The sequence below is a fragment of the Geotrypetes seraphini genome, chromosome 16 (assembly GCF_902459505.1).
Source record: "Geotrypetes seraphini chromosome 16, aGeoSer1.1, whole genome shotgun sequence".
Taxonomy (NCBI): domain Eukaryota; kingdom Metazoa; phylum Chordata; class Amphibia; order Gymnophiona; family Dermophiidae; genus Geotrypetes; species Geotrypetes seraphini.
The window spans coordinates 18,361,108-18,381,744 of record NC_047099.1 but is presented as its reverse complement, the minus strand read 5'-3'; positions in this window follow the sequence as shown (position 1 = coordinate 18,381,744).

The following is a 20,637-nucleotide window of genomic DNA, read 5'->3' as shown; positions in this document are numbered from 1 at the left end:
TTAAAGTACCACCATTGTTGTCACATGACCAGCATTTATCATCAGATTTTGTATTGAGTTTAGATAAACGGTGTGGGGTCCAGTAAGCTCTGTGTAGCAAAAAGAATGAGGTTTGGCGATATGCAGCAGATCAACAAATTTTAGAAGCTCTGAACCACAAGTTTCTCCAAACATTGGGTGTGATTTTGATACCCAATTCTTGATTCCATTTATGTTCCAGATCAGTGAAACACAGCATCTTTTTTGCCTAATCAATTTATACCATTGCGACGCTTCTTTGTAGTTAGTCATTAAGGTAGAGCAAATATTTATGATGTCAGGAGCAACGTTGGTTAGTTGCGATACTTTCAACATAGATTGTATTGAGTGATTTAGCTGAAGCCAAGAGTAGTAGTAACTGGGAGGTAGATTATAACGTGACGCAAGAGCACTGTACAACAACCAATCATCTCCATCTTTCAGATAACTAATCTGCCAAATGCCAGCACGTTGCCAATTTTTCCAATTTATCATTGCATTTTGGATCTTAAAGCTTTCATTTCTCCATATTGGAGTATGAGTCGTATTTAGCCATGGGATTTTCAAGAGCGACTCCACCTCATGTATTACTTGTTTCATTGAAGCCAAAATAGGGTCCATTGTTTTTTCCAATGTAGTGAATGACATGAATGGTAAGGAAGGGAGAGAGAATAGCCCATATCTTTCTTCCTCAAAGCTGTGCCAATTACCATTGGATTCAGGGCCTTCTCCATGTAGAAGCCAACGAGCGCCTTGTCTCATCAAGAAAGCACAGTGGTATTCAGAAAAGCAAGGGAAGTTTACACCCCCATCTAATTTAGACGCTTTCAACTTCTTTAGAGCAATCCTCGGTACTCCTTTATTCCACAGATATTAAGTTAATGTAGTATCATTTTTTAAATAAAATGTAGGTGTTAAAAAAAATGGTAACATACTCAAAATATAATTAATTTTCGGAGTTATTATCATTTTTATAGATTCTAATCTCCCCCACCAAGACAGTTTTAGTGGAGTCCATTGAAGAATTAAAGAAGTGGAGGGGCAAAATAAAAAAAAATGTCTAAGTCCCCTTTTGGCCTAAGTCCTTAAACGTTCAACCCAGAAGCAGGGAAAGTGTCCATAACCAAAACATACGTCCATGTTTTGATCATGGCCTTCCTCTGCCTAAACGCCCAATCTCCACTACGTCTAAAAGTACCCCCACAGCACGTCTACACTTTTTAACTATAATGAAAAAAAAAACACAAAACGTCCAACAGAAGGGCTTTTAGGCGAGGGAGGAGCCAGTCCTTCGCCTAAAAGCTGGATTCTGTAACCGGTGTCTGTCAAAAACAACACCGGTTACAGAATCCTCCACACCCCCAACAACGATCCAGGCAGGAGGGTGCCCAAGCCCTCCTGCCATGTCAAATCGCAACCCCCCCTCCCGACGATATTGGGGCAAGAGGGAGTCCAAGCCCTCTTGCCCCGTTGAAACCGCGACCCCCCCCCGATAACATCGGGGCAAGAGGGAGCCCAAGCCCTCTTGCCCCAGGCACCTGCGGCACCCCCGACTCGTTCGGGCCAGGAGGGAGCCCAAGCCCTCCTGGCCCAGGCGACCCCCCTACCCCCACCCCCACTACAGTATGGGCAGGAGGGATCCCAGGCCCGCCTGCCCTCAACGCACCCCCCTCCCCCCCAACAACCGCCCCCCAAGAACCCCCGATCAGTCCCCCCAGCCGACCCGCAACCCCACCGGCCGACCCCACGACCCCCCCACCCCACCCCCCCTTCCCCGTACCTATTTTAGGTTGGCTGGACAGACGGGTGCCAAACCCGTCTGTCCGGCATGCAGCTCAATGAAGAATGGGGCTGGATTGGCCCAGGGGCACCAAAGCCCCACCTCCTGATGGGGCCTAAGACGCCTGGGCCAATCAGCGCAATGTGTCAAAGATGAAATTCCATTCCACTCGGTCGAATGCTTTTTCTGCATCTAGCGCCAAAGCTAGTAGCGGAGTTTGACAATGACTGGCATGGTGGATCACATTTGCAAACATTCTAGCATTGTCACTGGCAAGTCTGCCCATCATGAAACCATTTTGTTCTGTTCCTATTAGTTTAGGTAGTATCTTTTGTAAGCGAGATGCAAGGATTTTGCATATATTTTTGCATCTACATTTATGAGCGAAAGTGGTCTGTAGTTAGGAATGAGCAAGGGATCTTTACCTGGTTTAGGTAGAACAATGATACTGGCTTCTGTAAAGGAGCCTGCCACCTGTCCGGAGTCGATCATGTGATTAAAGAAAGCAAGGAGCTGGACACCCAGTAAATCCTGAAAAGTATTGTAAAATTCAGATGTTAGACCGTCTGGTCCTGGCGATTTCTTCTTTGCCATCCCTTTCAGAGATGCCATAATATCCTCCAAAGTGATAGGAGCTGACAAGAGTTTGTCATCTTCTGTTATAGTAGCGTGACTTATTTGATCTTGTAGTGTTTCTGTTGATGATAATGTAGTTTCAGATGCATATAGTTTTTCGTAGAATTCCTGAAAGCATTGTGTAATCCTTTTCGGATCAGACATAGAATTGCCATCTGCATCGATGATGGTGTGTATATTGAGTCTTTCCTCTCTTACATTGATGTAGTTGGCTAAAGCATGTCCACTCCTATTGTTATCACTGTAATAATTAGCTGATTGCATGAAGATAGCATTACCTGCCTTTCTGCTGAGAAGCAGGTTATATTCCATTCTCGATTGATGAAGGTTCTTTAATGTAATCATGTCCATAGGGTTTGCTTGGTGGCTGGATTCCAACGTTTTTATTTTGTTGACACATTCCAGAAGATTTTTGTTAAGCTCTTTCTGTTTTCGAGCTTGAAAGGATATGACGACTCCTCTAAAGTAAGCCTTGAAAACATCCCAGAAACAGAACTAGCTCGTATCTTCAGGCTTGTTAAGCAGAAAATATTCTTGAATTGCATTCCGAGCATGCTGCACAAAGTCAGGATCCTGTAATAAAGAGTTATTAAATCTCCAGTTGGAAGTTTTGGTGCTTACAATGTTATCAGTTAGCTTTAGTTCAATGGAAGCATGATCAGAAATTGATATTTCATTAATATCTGTATGAGATAGGTTGTTGACAATGTTGTTGCTCACCAGGAAGAAATCAATTCTGGAATAGGAATTGTGTGGGGGCGAATAAAATGAGTATTGTCTATCATCATCATGCATTAGTCTCCATACATTTACCAACTTTAACTGCGTAATCATATTGTGTAGGCTGTGCCATGAGTTAGTAGGTTTATGGGTAACAAGTGATTTTCGATCACTTACAGGATCAAGTATTAAGTTGAAGTCACCGACTACTATGTGTGCTTGAGATTTGTCTTCCAGTAGCGTCTGCATGATGTCATTGAAGAACTCAGGTTTATCTGCATTAAGCGCATACACATTGATTAGGGTTAGCGATGTGTTCCCTACCATCAAATTGACTTTGATCCAGCGTCCTTCAGCGTCATTAGATTGTGACAATAATTTAATATCATTTCTGGATCGGATGAGAATAGCCGTGCCATTCTTCTTTTGCAAGGCTGGAGAAGAAAGTACCGGCATGGACCATTTAGTCTTCAATTTAGAGGATTCAAGAGCATTGAGGTGGGTTTCTTGAAAACACACAATGTAAGGGGATTTCTTCGTTACATATTCTAATACTTTCTTCCTTTTTATAGGGTTGTTAAATCCCTTGACATTTAATGAAACTATTTTTAGCATCGGCACTGTAGGTGATTCAGTTTGAGATATGGACACTGTTGAATGATGAGTTGATATGTATCTCTGGCTTGAGGATTAAAGGACAGAAGAATAATGTTGAGTAAAGTAGAGAAAAAGAAGACATCCAGGTGACCTATACCACTAATCAGCTTTAAGAAAAGCTGGTAGTAGAAAAACTCAATGGGTAGAAAGCGTGAGAGTGCTGACTAAGCGCTGCCTCGGCAAAAAATTAAGGGCTGATTATCAACATTCATCTGTGATGAGTTAGTAGTTATATTTGTCAGTAGTTCATATAGAACATGAAGTGAGGGAATTAAACAATGTCATGAAAGGAAGTTAGGCATAACATCAGTATTCAGAGGTTATTGTATAAATGATAGGATTAGGAGCGTACAATACATATTCAATTCAATGTGCTAGCTAAGCTATGTGACAAGCCTATGTGTCAAAAGCGCAGCCATAAGGGAAACTCTAGACAGAAGGAAAGGGAATAGTAGAACTATTATCACCCAATAGTTTAGGCATCAATATTGAGTTTTGCTATTCTTTCTGAAATTAATCAGTACGACAATAAATCAATGGTTAAAACTGAGAAAATGCCATATCTATATCACCATATATTAAGAATAAGGTTAAGTAGTAAAGCTATATATTATTACAAGGATTAAAACACATAGTTCCACAATCATCACATTTTGACTATGCATTTAAAACAGTAATCATGAGGGCTAGTAGAACAATGATAGATTATAACTCCCTAATTACTATAGTGCATCATATGAGTTGATGATATGGTAATGTTAATGTTATGAGTGCTATCAACAATAGCAAGTAGTTTGTATATAATCTAAGATAATCTATACATTACTAGTAAATCAATGCCGATGAAGGAAGAAGAATTAATATCAGTGTGTCATAAGATATATCACCACTCAGGACTCAAACTTTTCATTGTCCTGAGCTTTACGTGTCTGCTCGTCACTGGGTCTTATGATCTTTTTCATAGAGCTAAATATTTTTCTTAAACTTTTTATTCTTTTATTTTTTTATAGTTTTATACTTAGCTTAAAACTGTGGCTAAGTCCTCTTGGCTCGAGATGTCAGCATTTATAAGGGATGTCAAAGCCGACATGTTTCGCCTAAATAGCTTTTTCAAGGCTTCATCCCTGCAAGCATAACCAGCATAGCCACGTATTAATAAATTATATAAATATTTATAAATAGATTCACAGTAAAAAGAAAGCTCTTCTTACACTCAGCTAGCTATCGCCTTACCGAAATACTAGCAAACTGCTTACCTCTTTACCGCCGACAACCACTGTAACCGCCAATTCTTTACACCGGAAGCGTCAGCGTTTTTTCATTTAAATATCTAGGGCTGTCTAAGAAGCCCGAGGGTACGTGATGACGTGAACTCCGGCGTAAAAGACTGTCCTTTACAGTTATTTATTAATTTATTTATTGTCAACCTGAATCTTCCCTCCCGATTATTATTCTACATTCTGGGTCAGACTAGCGACATCCACTCTAACTCATTGTTAAGCCCGTAAGGGGATACTGTGTTTAAAACATAGATCAACCGTTGTTCTTTGTAATTTAACATTTCTTCCACATTTACCACTCCCTCCCTCCCTTCATTTAACTGATCGATTATTCTCCATTTTAACTGGCTTGGCTCATGCTGTTGACTAATGCAATGTTCTACTATTGGGGCTTGTAACGTTCTAGTTTTTATTCTTGATTTGTGCTCATTTAATCTTATATGAATGGGACGAGACGTACGCCCTACATAAACCAAGTTGCAAGGACAGATCAACACATAAATCACTTTTTCTGTTTTACAATTTGTAAATCCTGAAGCTGTTATTCTTTTCTTTGTTTGGGGATCTTACCACGTTGTACCTTCAATGGTGTTAACACACCATTGACAGCTGCCACATTTACCATGATTCCCTACTATATTTTTATTTTTATGTCCAATGCCCATCTTTTGCTGTTGTAGAGTTTGACCAATAGTTTTTCCTCTTTTAAAAGAGAACATAGGGATCTCCGTGAAAATTTCGTGAAGTTGTAAAATTTGCCAGTGACGTTTTATTTGGCTTATCAGTTCCTTCCCTGCTTCAGAATATGGTAACACACAAATAAGATTATCTATTTCTTCAACCTTATTCTTTTCTTGTAATAACAGTTCTCTGTTGGCATATTTAGCTCGTGTATATGCATGACGAATAGATTTAGTTGGATAACCACGAGCTTTAAATCTATCCCATAGTTCATTAGCCGCTTCTTTGAAATCTTTCATATCTGAAGAGACTCTTCTTACTCTAAGGAACTGACTGACTGGAAGGTTAAATTTTAAGTGGTAAGGGTGGTAACTAGAAAAATGAAGTAGCGCATTACGGGAGATTAATTTTCTAAACAATTTTGTGTTCAGTTGAGTATTTTGTTTGTTTAATTGCATATCCAAAAATTCAATAGTATTCTCATGATAAGTAGGGGTGAACTGGAGATGAGGGTCTCTAGTATTTATCCAACCCAAAAATTGTTTCAGTTCTTGTTCTGTGCCCTGCCAGAGACACAAAATATCATCCAGGAATCTTTTCCACAATATGATGTGCTTGTAGAAGTCAGAAGGATAGATTTAATTTTCCTCAAATCTACTCATATAGAGGGTGGCTACTGAGGGGGCTAAAGTAGCCCCCATGGCCACCCCTTGAGTTTGTTGGTAATAAATACCCTCAAATTCGAAGTAGTTATTCTTGATCACCCACTGAGTCAAAGTCATCAAAAATTCTGTACTGATTCTTTGTGTTCCCTCTCTTTTAATCAATACTTCTTTAACTATATCTAAGGCTCCCTGTTGTGGAATTTTAGTATACAAGGAGACTACATCAAGGGTGACCAGAAAAGTGGCTGATTGTATTTGAGTATTATGAACTAAGATTCTAAGAAGGTGAGAAGAATCTTTTAAATATGAGGGAATCTTGACCACTTCTCTTTTCAAAAAAACATCTACAAATTTTGACAAGGGCTCTAAAAGAGACCCCCGAGTATTTACAATCGGACTACCTGGAGGGTTCTTTTGACTCTTATGTATTTTTGGGACAAAATAAATATTAGGAGTTCTTGGATACTTTTCTAATAAGAACTGGAATAAAAAGTTAAAAAGTTTAAGAAAAATATTTAGCTCTATGAAAAAGATCATAAGACCCAGTGACGAGCAGACACGTAAAGCTCAGGACAATGAAAAGTTTGAGTCCTTAGTGGTGCCACTGAGGGTCGGTTAAGAGCTAATATGGTTGCTTGTATAGCAGGAAAGAAAATATTTCCTAGCTACCACATCGATATATGAAGTAAGCACCTACATTTAATTATAGTGCTTTTGTTTGATTTAGATAAGATATATCAAGCATTTTGGTAAAATAAATAAATACTTCAGAGAATTCATGTGCATTTAAAAGTTAATCCAACATCAATTATAACTCGAGTAAAAAAAAAAAATTGATCAATTATATTGCATGTGAATAGGGAGATTAAAACAGATATTAAAAATGAAATAAATATATTCATATATATCCAAATCATAATTAATTATATACAAAGTGACCAAATTACCAAAAATATCACATTTTGACTATGCATTTAAAACATTAATCATGTTAGTAGAGCAATGGTAGATTATAGTTCTCTAGTACTATAGTGCATAACATGAATTGATGATATGGTAATGTTAATGTTATAAGTGTTATCAATAATAGCAATTAGTTTGCAGATAATCTAAAATAATCTATGCATTACTAGTAAATTAATGCCGTTGAAGGAAGTTAATGAAGGAAGAATGAATATCAGTGTATCATAGATTATATCAAGTGTTTCGGAAAAATAAATAAATACATCTGAGAATTCATGTATAAGTAACAGTTAATCCAACATTAATTATACCTCGAGTAAAAAAAAAAAAAGAATTGATCAATTATATTGCATGTGAATAGGGAGATTAAAACAGATATTAAAAATGAAATAACTAAATTCATTTATATCCAGATCATAATTAATTATGTACAAGGAGACCGAATTAATAAAGAATGGTCACATTAATAAGGGTAGTTATAACACAATAAATCTCATAGTAAAATAAAGTGGCATATCAATACATCTATACTAATTTAATATATTCTGTACTATTAACAAGAGAATAAGAGTGATTAGCCAGTAGGAAATGATTCTAGGAACCAGGCAACCATAACATCAGTAACGCTGAAACCAGTATTCAATAATCAAATAGCACATGTACTGTTGTTGGGCGATAGCACTCCTGAAACAGGGTGGTCACCTCGTGGTAAGCAGTTGTGCATAAGAAGCAGGATTCATGTTTGCTACAAGCTACGATCTGCAACCGGTAGAGTGCATGTGGATCAAACTCTATCTATATTCGTTGGTTGATGATCCTCCAAGTAGTCAGCGAGTTGCTTTGGGTCAATAAAGTTCTTCGTAGAATTATTCAGGGTGACCCGCATGGTGGCCGGGTACATCAGGCCGAATTGCGCTTTCAGTTCTCGAAGCCGTGGTCGAAACGCGAGAAGCTGCTTGCGTTGCTGTGCCGTATTTTTGCTCAAGTCGGGCACGATCAGGATGTTATGCGTGTCTAACTTGAGTGGCGCTTTGGATTTCGCCTTTTGCATTACCTCTGTGAGCTGGCTATATCTTAGGAAGCGAATGATGATAGGCCTAGAGTAGCATGCGTTGGTCGGCCTGAAAGACGGAACTCGATGGGCTCTGTCAAACTCAAGTTCTTTCGCAAATTGTATATCCAACAATTTTGGAATTAAGGATTCCATGAACTTGAGGGTATCCGTTCCTTCTTTGCCTTCCGGCACGCCAAGGACATGTAAGTTGTTCCTACGGGATCTCAGATTCATCGCCTCAAGTTCTTTTTCAAGCACTGCCAAGCGCTTGATTTGGTGTTGCAGCATGGAAATGGCTGCTTGAGTGCCGGTATGTTTTGCTTCCATCTCATCAACCCGCAGCCTAATTTGTGCAAAGTCCGCTCTCAGTGAGGTTAAATCAGATCGCATTTCAGTTATTTCTGCTCTAGTTTCATTTAGCATGGCGCGTATGGTGCGAATTTCGGTAAGGACCGTGTGAATGGTATCGGCCTCATCCTTATCATCCGTTTTTTTGCTCAGAGAAGCAGGTTCTGGTTTATGCCGCTTATTGATTTTAGTTGCAGATATGATAGAAATTCCCTGGTATAAAAGTTAGCGTAATTATGCAATTTGATCGCTGATGAATTTATGATTATGTGCTGGATTTTGCCGGAGCGATGCAATCAAGCTGCCATGTCTGTCTGCGCCCTCTAGTGCCCCCTTATTATTATTATTTATATGTACATCAAAGAAAACATTTGCCCCCTCTTTCATTAAACTGTGCAAGCAGTTTTTAGCGCAGTGAGCTGCGTCGAACGGCCTGTGTTGCTCCCGACACTCATAGGAACTCTATGATCGTTGGGAGCAGCGTGGGCCATTCAGCATGGCTCCCTGCACTAAAACTGCTAGCGCAGTTTAATACCAAAAGGCCCTTAATGAGTCTTGCCACAAGGATAATGGAACAATCCTAAATATTAAATTAAATTTAACAATGCAAGAAAACTCTTAACAGTCCTCATATTTAGAGAGGACAATTCAAATATCAGAAGGAGTGATTCCTTTACAATATAAGAGAGAGAGAGAAAAAAAAAAATACTGTATTTCCCCATGTATAGGCCGCGGTCTATACATGGGTTTTATAATCCCCTGCAGTGGTGTGGCTTCCTTATATGGGACAGCCTATCTAACGACATCGCCGCAGAGTCCCTCGTATCTGTAGCTCCCTCCTGGATGGCTGCAGGCTGCCTCCTGCAATGTCACGGCCAGTGGTGCAGAGCAGAAGTAATCTTTCCAGCATCCTGCCAGCCCCGTGCTGCTTCCTCAATGCTTGCCCTCAGTTCTCGCGGGACTCGCCACCCTATTTCTTTTATATTCTTATATATTACCAACATTTAGGGGAGTTATTTTCATGTCAATGGAGAATATAGCTAAATTAAGCTAGTACAGACTGATACTCAAATAATGCTGGGTTTTCTAATTGGTGCTAGAGGTTTTTAGCGCAGACTGGTGAAGCTGACCCACACTAAAAAACCTCTAGCTCTGTTTAGTAAAAGGAACCCTAAATGAAGTCAACTGTCAAAAATCCAGATATCTTGGCCCTAAACACTGACCAGATCAGATTAAAAATTTCCTGCTGATTTTTCATGGCTGCAACAATCAATTGGCATTCTTTTTAAATTCAATCATTTTTATTGAAATTTTGAAAACATAAAAATATAAACAATAAATAACAAGATGTGCTACTAAATAAATGCAATGGAGTGGGAACAGTGCAAAACAATCAGCATTAATTAGAGGCTAATTACTCTAAGAAGCATACATAACAGTAACATAGCAAGTATAGCCAGCATAGCCATCCATAACGTTTACTGGCATGTAAATGAACCTCTCTAACATTATCACATAGTAAAATGATTGCTTATTTCGACTTGCAATAAGACAAAACAGGAGACCACCAGTGTTCCCTCTAAGCGGGCGGGTGTTGTGAGCAAACTTTTTTCACTGTGAGCTAAAAATATCGGGCGCCAGCAAGTTATGAGCCAAATAAATATGTTGCTTTCTACCACAGAACTTCCTTACGTTTGTATGGAATCTATCCCCTTTCAACTTTAGAGAGTGCCCTCTCGTTCTCCCTGCCTTAGCTACTAAGTCTATTCCCTTCAGTACCTTGAATGTTTCTATCATGTCCCCTCTCAATCTCCTCTGCTCAAGGGAGAAGAGGCCCAGTTTCTCTAATCTTTCGCTGTACGGCAACTCCTCCAGCCCCTTAACCATTTTAGTTGCTCTTCTCTGGATCCTTTCGAGTAGTACCGTGTCCTTCTTAAAGTACCAGTGCTGGACGCAGTACTCCAGGTGAGGGCGTACCATGGCCCGGTACAGCAGCATGATAACCTTCTCTGTCTCTTCAGTCCAGCATCTGCCCCTTCCATTCACTGTCTGTCTTTCCCTGCCATCTCTCCTCCTGCCCCCCCCACCCCCCAATTTGGTCTAGCATCCATCATCTTCCTTCTGTTCCCCTCATGGTCTGGCATCTCTATCCTTCCCTCCCCCCTGTGGTTTTTAGCATATCTCTCTTCTCATTTCCTCCACTCAGATCTGATCATTCTCTGCTCTCTCTTCCCTTTTCTTCTCTGGTCTTCCTTCTCTATTTTCTGCCTCCATCTAAATTAAATTCTTTCTTACTATTTAGTCCCGTTTCCCTCTTTTCACTGTGTCTACACACAGCTTGTCACCCCTTTCCCTCACCCCTCCATTATCTTACTATTTTCTTCCCCCTTTATTTATCTCCTCCTTCCATCCAGTATGTGTTCTTTCCCCACTTCCATTCAGCATCTGCTCTCCCTTCTCAACTGACATCCATCTGCCTTCTGCTCTCTCTCCCTTCTTCTCACTTCCCTCATCTGTCCCCTTCTCTCTCTCTCTCATCTCCTCCATTCCATCATCTGCCCCTTCTCTCTCTCTCTCTCTCCCCCCCCCCCAACTTCCATCATCTGCCCCCCTTCCCCTCACCTTTGTGGGTCACTTTCTTTCCCCTGAGGGTGGCTCATGTCACAGGGGAAGCTTTGGCCGAGCAGAACCGCTTGATTGACAGTGGAACTTACTTGATTGATGTCGATGCTGGGGCCCGTTGCCGTTTGAAGGAAAAAAAAAAAGGTGGAAAAAAGGAACCTGTAAAGGCGAGAGGAAGGGAAACCTCCAGGACAGCTGCTTTTTGCCCTCCTTCAGCGGCCCAAGAGTTCAGACCAGCAGCGGCAGCTCTGTATGCTTTTAACTGCCGGGACTCCTGCCTTCCACCGCGTTTGCCTCCTGCCTTGTCTCCGCACCTCCAGACCAGCAGCGGCAGCTGTGTATGCTTTTAACTTCGGCACAGAGCTGCCCCTAATCAATAGTTTAGCGCGGTTTCATAAGGCAGCCTCGGGGCCTTTGCTAGGCCGGCCCACATCGCATCATCGAAGCGGGCCGGCTATCAAAGGCCCCGAGGCTGCCTCATGAAACCGCGCTAAACTATTGATTAGGGGCAGCTCTGTGCCGAAGTTAAAAGCATACACAGCTGCCGCTGCTGGTCTGGAGGTGCGGAGACAAGGCAGGAGGCAAACGCGGTGGAAGGCAGGAGTCCCGGCACAGCGACTGCAACAGGAAGTTGCAAGTCAGCTGACGCCGGCCTTTCGTTGCGGCGGGGACCGAATCCTTCGCGGACCGGCAAGATTTTGTTTGCGGACCGGCGGTTGAAGAACTGTGCTCTACACTGTGTGCGCTGTGACGAGAAACATGTGCGCTGCGAGGTAATATTTTGTGCGCGTGCGCACGTCAACGCAGCTTAGCGGGAACACTGGAGACCACACATTATTATATGAACGAGAAGAGTTGGTTTTGTCAGCAGCAATGAGTTCATATTTTGAAAACAGACAAACAGTATTCCACCAAGAGTTGTGATGGAGAGACGAGAAGTCCTTCCAATTTGCCAGAATAGATTTAAATGCAATGAGTAATAAACATTTAAGCAAACGGGTTTCATATTTGTCTAGTTGACTCTTCTGTAGAGCACTTGCCCCATAAATAACAATAGCAAACGAAAGTTCTTCACATATAGGTAATATCTGACATATGGTAAACCAAACATCCGACCAAAACGTTCTCAACATGGAACAGTAATAAATCATGTGATCTAAAGTGCCCATAGCATCCAGACAGGACCAACATTTATTTGAATTCTCAGATCCTATTTTAGATAATTTGAATGGGGTCCAATACGCTCGGTGATATAGAAAGAGAACATTATGTAATATGGCAGACGACTTCAAAGCCTTAAAAGAAGACAGCCAAATCTCTTCCCAATTATACAGTCCAATGGGTACCGATGTATCAATGGCCCAGATATCATACAGAGCCTGAGGTGGTAGAAACTTGTGTTTATGAAGTAATTTGTACCAAGCTGAGGCCTGACTTCTACCGGAAGAGATCAGTTCAGTCCATTGAAGTAAAGTCGGTAGTGCAGTATCCAAAGTTTTCTTCTTAAGATAGGTTGAAATACAATGGCGCAACTGTAACCATTGATAATAGTGAGACGCATTCAAATCATATTCTCTGGCCAATATGTCAAAATTCAAGAAGGTAAGATCAGCTAGTAGTTGTTTTATGGACCAAACACCCTTCCTTCTCCACGACTTCCATTCCATATACTGACCTTGAATTTGCAGGCAAGGATTATGCCACAGAGGAGAACTGGTGGTATCATTCCACTTCACAGATGCTATAGAATCCAGTTCTAAAAGAGCAGCTTTAGTAGAGGAAAGGATTACATTGTCATGAAATTTACGTTTCACTGAAGCAAATGGAGCATACATAAAGTGTTCCTCAGGAATTAATGCATGTTCCAGTTTCAACCACGCAGGCATATGTGTTTCAGGAGGATCTTTAAGCCAGAGTGAACCTTGTCTGCACAAAAAAGCTAAGTGGTAGTCATATAGGCTAGGGAAGTTAACCCCTCCATTATCTTTAGTGCATTTTAATTTCTTCAAAGCAATGCGAGGAGTCTTGTTGTTCCAAAGAAACTTGACTAAAGCAGACTCGAATTTCTTGTAGGTCGCGATAGGGAAAAGAAAAGGAATCATAGACAAAACATATGTGATTTTAGGAGCTAGAACCATCTTTATAGAATCTAATCGACCCCACCATGATAATTTCAAGGGTGACCATTTAGAGGTAACATTAGTAATGATATCTATGATGTAATTTATATTATATTCCTGAATTTCCTCAATAGATGGTCCAAAGTATACCCCTAAATATTTCAATTTATTTGGTGTGAATTTGAGATCTAATTCACGTACTTCAGCACCACAAGGTATTCCAGAGAGCGGCATGACCTCTGTTTTAGTCGGGTTAAGTTTATATCCAGACACAGAAGAGTAGGCTCCAATCGTATGAAGAACAGCTGGTAAGGAGTCCAGATGTGTGTATAGTTGAATATCATCAGCGTAAGCTGAAATTTTGAAAGTTAAATCTTCTAGTTGAAATCCGCTGATGGAGGAGTTCGCCCTGATGGCAAGTAGAAGAGGCTCCAAGGCCACATTAAACAGTAAAGGTGATAAGGGACAACCTTGCCTTGTACCTCTTGATGGAGAAAAAGCATCAGAAAAAACTCCATTAATTCTGAGCCGAGTAGTTGGATGAGAGTACAGCACCTTTAACATTCGTATGAATGTGTCTCGAAAGCCAAACCACGATAAGACTTTAAACATGAATGACCATTCCACACGGTCAAAAGCCTTCTCCGCATCTAGAGCCATGGCAACATATGGTGTCTCAGATTTAGAAGCTTGAGATACAATGTGAGAGAAAAGTCGAGAGTTATCACTTGCAAGACGGCCCTTCATAAATCCGTTTTGATCCGCATGGATTACTTTAGGTAGTACAAGTTGTAGTCTAGAAGCCAGAACTTTCGCATAAATCTTGGCATCGACATTTATTAGTGACAAAGGTCTGTAATGTTGAACAAATTACGGATCCTTATCCGGTTTCAGTAGAACAATAATCACTGCTTCCGTGATGGAGCCCATCGCCTCACCTTGGCCAATGACATGATTCAAATAGGAAAGAAGCACTGGTAGTAGAGTCTCTTGAAAGGCTACATAAAATTCTACTGAAAGGCCATCCGGTCCTGGAGCTTTGCGTTTAGCCATGGAGTTCAATGCATCCTTGAGATTATCCAGTGCAAGTGGCGAAGATAAAATTTGGTCATCATCCTCATCCAGCTTAGGACCATCCAGTTTTGAGAGATACTCATCTATTAGCGAAGAAGATGGGTTTTCTGATCGATATAAATCTTGGTAGAAGAGAAGGAATTGATGACAAACATCATGATTAGATGTGAGTAGTTCATCAGTGTCTGATTTAATAGCTGGTATAGTTGTGCGTTCCATTTTCAGTTTCAGATATTGAGCTAGTTGGTGCCCAGCCTTATTAGACGTGGCATAGTAATGCGATGCTTGAAGAAGAACCTCTGAGGCAGCAGCAGTGCTGAGCTTTAGATTATAATCATATCTTAATTTGTTTAATTCAATCTGAATTCTTATGTCAGATAGATCAGCAATGTGAGCAGACTCTAAGGCAGTAATCTGAGTCTCTAACAATTTCAGCTGCTTTTTGGATTCAGATTTTTTCCTGGCTGTATAGGCAATGATAATGCCTCTGATATAAGTTTTAAACGCATCCCATGTAATTTGCCATGAAGTCTCTTCTACCTTATTGATAGTAAAATATTCTTTAATATGAGTATTAATGATCTCGTTAAATAAAGGATCCAACAGCAAAGATGAATTAAATCTCCATGCTCCAGAAGTTTTCGGCAAAGCTACATCCACAAAGGCAATTGTAATCGAAGAGTGATCTGAAATAGAAATAGCTTGTATTTCAGAAGTATCCATCTTGCATACCAATGAATAACTTATCAAGAAGAAGTCGATCCTCGAATAAGAAGTGTGTGGCGAGGAGAAAAATGTAAATGACTCAGCGCTTGAATGCTGCAAGCGCCATGGATCCACAAGCTTTAGTCCTGTAAGCTGAACCAAGACTTGGACTTCTTATAAGCGGCCTTAGATTTTCTATCAATTTCCGGATTCAATATTAGATTGAAGTCTCCACCCAGTATAAGTGGCTGGTGGCTGACAGTACTGATATCGTTAGCCAAGATCTCAAAAAAAGAAGGGCAATCTTGATTAGGTGCATATATGTTGTAAATCTGAATCAAGCTATGGCCGACCTTCAGTTGGACTCTGAGCCATCGACCTTCCATATCATGAGATGAGGAGATAATGTTGATGTCCTGGCGGTTGCGAATCAATGTTATAACTCCATTCTTCCTGCCCACAGAAGGGGAGAACAACGGAACATGAGCCCATTTGGGAGCAACCTTAAGAGCTTCAGTGGCAGTAAGGTGAGTTTCTTGGTAGAACACAATATCTGGATTGTATTGTTCAGTGTAACGCAGGATTTTCAGCCTCTTTATTGGATTATGAAACCCTTTCACATTAAGAGAAAAACATGTTAATGTCATTTAAGTATAGTGAAAACAGATAGCATTGAGTTAGCAATTTGGCTAATACACAGCAATGGTACATATATGTATTTCCATATAGATACAAATAGCCCCTCCATAAGAATTAAAAATCTGAAATGCACATAAACAAATTTGAAATTCTGCAATAGCACAGTAAACTGTAACAAACAGGTAAACGACACCATGGGTCAGAAAGCTGACAAGAGAGAAGCCCTAAACAGCAGGGCTCCAACAGACCAGGCATTATAATAATAAACAGCAGCACTGCAACACATAGGCATAACTGGTGTTGACAGCGTCAGCACAAGACAGATTAAATTGAACATAGTTTTATCAATGGTGGTGGGCTTCACTGATTCAATAAAGTCTGCAAGGTCTGCAGGGTTAAGGAAGTCTTTTGTAGTGTTATTAAAGGTGACCCTCATGCGAGCCGGGTACAGCATGCCAAATTTGGCTCCCATATCTTTTAATTGAGGCCGATATGATAACAATGATTTTCTCTTCTTCGCTGTTTCTTTCGCCAGATCAGGAACAAATAATATTTTATTCCCTTCAAAAGTGACAGGAGAGTGCATCTTGGCATGTTGCATTATTTTAATAACCTGCTGATGTCGAAGGAGGGTGACTAAAATAGGCCTGGGATATTTCTTGTGAAATGCATTGGGCTGCGGCAGCCTAAAAGCACAGTCAAAGTCAAGTTTGATATCATCATTCATTTGTAGAATTTGAGGAAGGAGAACCGCCAGAAATTCCACCAGGTCACACGCCTCCCGACCCTCCGGGAGACCCAAAAGACGGAAACTGGACCTACGTGCACGGTTGTCAGCATCTTCGATTGCACGCTCCAGTGCAGCCACGCGGTTCTGCTGTTTAAGTAGGGTTTTAATAGAGGACTCGGCTGCAGTGGTCCTGTTCTCCAAAAGGGCTGCCGTTGCCTGCGCTGTTGCAAATTCTTCTTTTAGTGCAGCGATATCAGTTTTCATGTCACTGATATCCTGCTTAGTGTCAACTAGAAGATCTTTAATCACGCGGAGCTCAGACAAAATGGCCGCCGTAGCAGACTCGTCTGCCTTAGCCCCGTCCGATTTCGCCGGCGATGAGGGTTCAGCGCTCTTGCGCTTACCGGGTTTGCTGGAAGCCATTGCCCTTCGCTTAGGTAGCAAATGCGCTGCAGTAATCAGCCGTATTGATGTGTTTTCGAGCGAGTTTGAGCCTGGTCCGTCGGAGCTCGCGCTGTCGGCTGCCTAACTCATCGGGCTCACCAGCGCCCCCCCATCATTTGGCATTCTAAAGTCTCAATGATATAGGTGGTTGCAGTTGAAGCAGGCTATTCAGAGTGGGTTCCCTGAATGGAAAACTTTAAAAACTTATTACAGCTTGCAGATCTTTTGCTACCAGACAGATCTAGTAGGACATCAGGCTGCTCAGTGGTACAAATTGATTTCTGAATTTTTATTTTTTTAATCTTTATTCATTTTAAAACTTATAACAAGTGCGACAGTGTGTAAAAAAACATTTTTAACATTAAATAGAACACTTTCAGAATTTTTAAATAAGAAGCCAAAAAAATAGTCTTAGAGATATTTGGAGCATCGAGATAAAACAGTATATTTGTGTGTCTCGTTGACCACGAATTTGGATTTGGAGGTTGAAATGTACAGCGTCAGCATCTATGAGACAAACATGGTTATTTTTATTACATAGGATTTTTTGGACCCCAGTTCGTTTACAAAAAATAGATAATTCTAAATTTAATAGATGCTGGCATTGTCATATTAATATAGGGACTTTGGATCATCTGTTATATTTTTGTCCGCTGATACTTAGTTTCTGGAAGTCAATTTGGGGACAAATAAATCTCATTCTTGGATCATCTATCCCCTTATCCTATGAGGCGGTAATATGTGGTACGTTACTTCATGTTAAGCCTAGTTTAGACAAGTATAAAAGTCACCTTTTCCTGATCATGACAGGAATAGTTGTTCAACTGATCAAACACAATTGGAAGAACCATGACAGGATTAATTACACTTTTTAGGGGGTAAATGTGTGTACTACATATAAGTATGAAAGAATGATGGCGAAATGTTTGAGGACTAGTAAGTTCTTTAATGATGTATGGAGTCCATTGACTACTTTTGTTGTATTACAGTAAGGGTCATGTTTCTTCCCTTTTCATTAGATTTCTTTACACATCCAGGGAGGGTGGGTGGGGGAAGGGAAATGTACGCCGAGGAGTTAAAATATTTAATTATAATATTGAAATCACATCATATGTATTATTGTATTAACAATTAAAATGATGATGGAAGTAAATGATTGTTTAATGTAATAATTGTATAGTTATTAGTGCGTTCCATACAGTATTTATGATTTACCAATTGTATTGCATTATCAAAGTTTGAAAATCAATAAAAATTTAAACAACAACAAAAAAAATTTCCTGCTGAAACTTTTTCTGTTCACATTTTCATTTGAAACAAGTATAGATTTCTAAATATGTATAACATCAACCAGCTGGTGCATTATTTATTTATTTATTTAATTTAAAACCATGATAACAGTATTTAGCGCTGGCAGGTGTGCCGAATGCTCTGTGCTGCTCTAGACCCTCATAGAGTTCCTATGAGCGTCGGGAGCAGCACGGAGCCTTCAGCGCACCTGCTGGTGCTAAAACCCGTTTATTATGGTTTTGAAAAAGGGGAGGTAAACAATTTACATTCATCAAAAGTTCTCCAGGATTACAAACATGAGTTAAATTTCAAGAAAAAGCTTCCATAAATAAAGTTGTCTTCCATACCATTTTCTTCAATACCATTTAGATCAATGCTGTCTTGTTATTTTATTTTTCCTCTAACTCTACTTTTCACTTCTCTATTACCCTCCAGGTACTTTAGTTAGATTGTGAGCCTTCGGGACAGTAAGGGAATTTTTCAAGTACCTTTCTTATTTCTAATCTTAATGTATATTTTCTGTAAACCGCTTAGAACCTAACGGATGTAGCGGTATATAAGAAATAAATTACATTACATTACATTACATTACATGAATATCGGAAAGCAACCTAAGAGGTCCAATCAAGTCATTCCATACAAACATATTTACGGGCCCTTCACTTGTCAACTTTAATATCCCCTTTGACCTCAAGGGTCTACATCAGGGGTGTCTCAGTTAAGGTGCTGGTCTTTGGCCTAAGGGCCGCCGCGGGAGCGTTCTTCTGGGCACGATGGACCACTGGTCTGGCTCAGCAGTGGCAATTCTTATGATCTTATGACCGCTGTGTGGCAATATGCAATCCTCTGCGTTTTGCCATGATTATGCAGCTGTTACATGGATAACAGGTTTAAGAACATAAGAATTGCCGCTGCTGGGTCAGACCGGTGGTCCATCGTGCCCAGAAGTCTGTTCACGCGGCGGCCTTCTGGTCAAAGACCAGCGCCCTAACTGAGACTAGCCTTACCTGCGTACGTTCTGGTTCAGCAGGAACTTATCTAACTTTGTCTTGAATCCCTGGAAGGTTACAGACTTAGAGATGTTACCATATCCTATATTTATATCCCAATTCTCTTTCTGTCACTCTAATGTAATCAGTCATTTCTTTTGTGAAATCACAGCATTGCTGAAACTTTCCTAGACAGATATTTTGAACATTCAACATATGGCTTACATAGAAGAAGTGATTTCATTCTTAGCCCCTTTTCTACTGATTCTAACATCTTACATATTTATCATCTCCACTATCCTGAAAATCCGCTCTACAAAAGGGAAAAGGAAGGACTTTTCCACCTGTTCTTCTCATCATACAGTCATTCTTCTCTTATGTGGAACTTTGATTCAAACAAATTGCCTACTGCAATGTATATCATTACTCTTCCATTGCTGAACCCACTGATTTGTAGCTTGAAAAGCAAAGAGTTAAGAGTGGCCCTGAAGAAAGCCATTAAAGGAAAGCCAAAATTTATGAGCCCATAAACAATTCTGTTAGATATTTGGGCCCGATCTCTGTATAAGACGCCCAAGAAGGGCGTCCTAAACAGAATCAGGCCTAGGCCCACCCAAAATAAACACCATTCTGTAACCGACGTCCATGTTACAGACACCGTTTTCAGATCCGGGTTACTGTAGATGCAGCTGCTATAGTTATCGCGGCAAGGGTTCTCCCTGCCAAGATAAGTATAGGGGCCGCGGCTACCAGACCCTCCATCCCTGTAAGATCGCAGCAGGAGGGAGCCCAATCCCTCCAGCCTGATGACAGCCCATCCTTTCCTGATGATTGCTGGCAAGAGGGTGCCCAACCTGTTATGCCCCTATCCCCTATATACGATCGCAGCAGGAGAGAGCCCCCCCTCCTGCCCAATGACTGCCCACCCTTTGCTGAAGACTGCTGGCAGGAGGGTCCCAATCCCTCCTGCTGGATCCCCCCAACGAACCCCCCTGTCCATGAACCCCCCCAATGAAATACCCTAACTCCCCCTCCCCGGACCCCCCAATGAAACCACCTCTACCCCCTCCCTGGAACCCCCCTCTCCCCCGGGCTCATGGTGCAAGTTGGCCAGCCAGATGGGTTCTTGCATTGGCCGGCAGGCCCGCGTCCATCCAAATGAGGTGGGCCCGCCCTTCTCCTGCCGCTTCTATGGGCAATTTTTCAAGGAACATGAAAACTT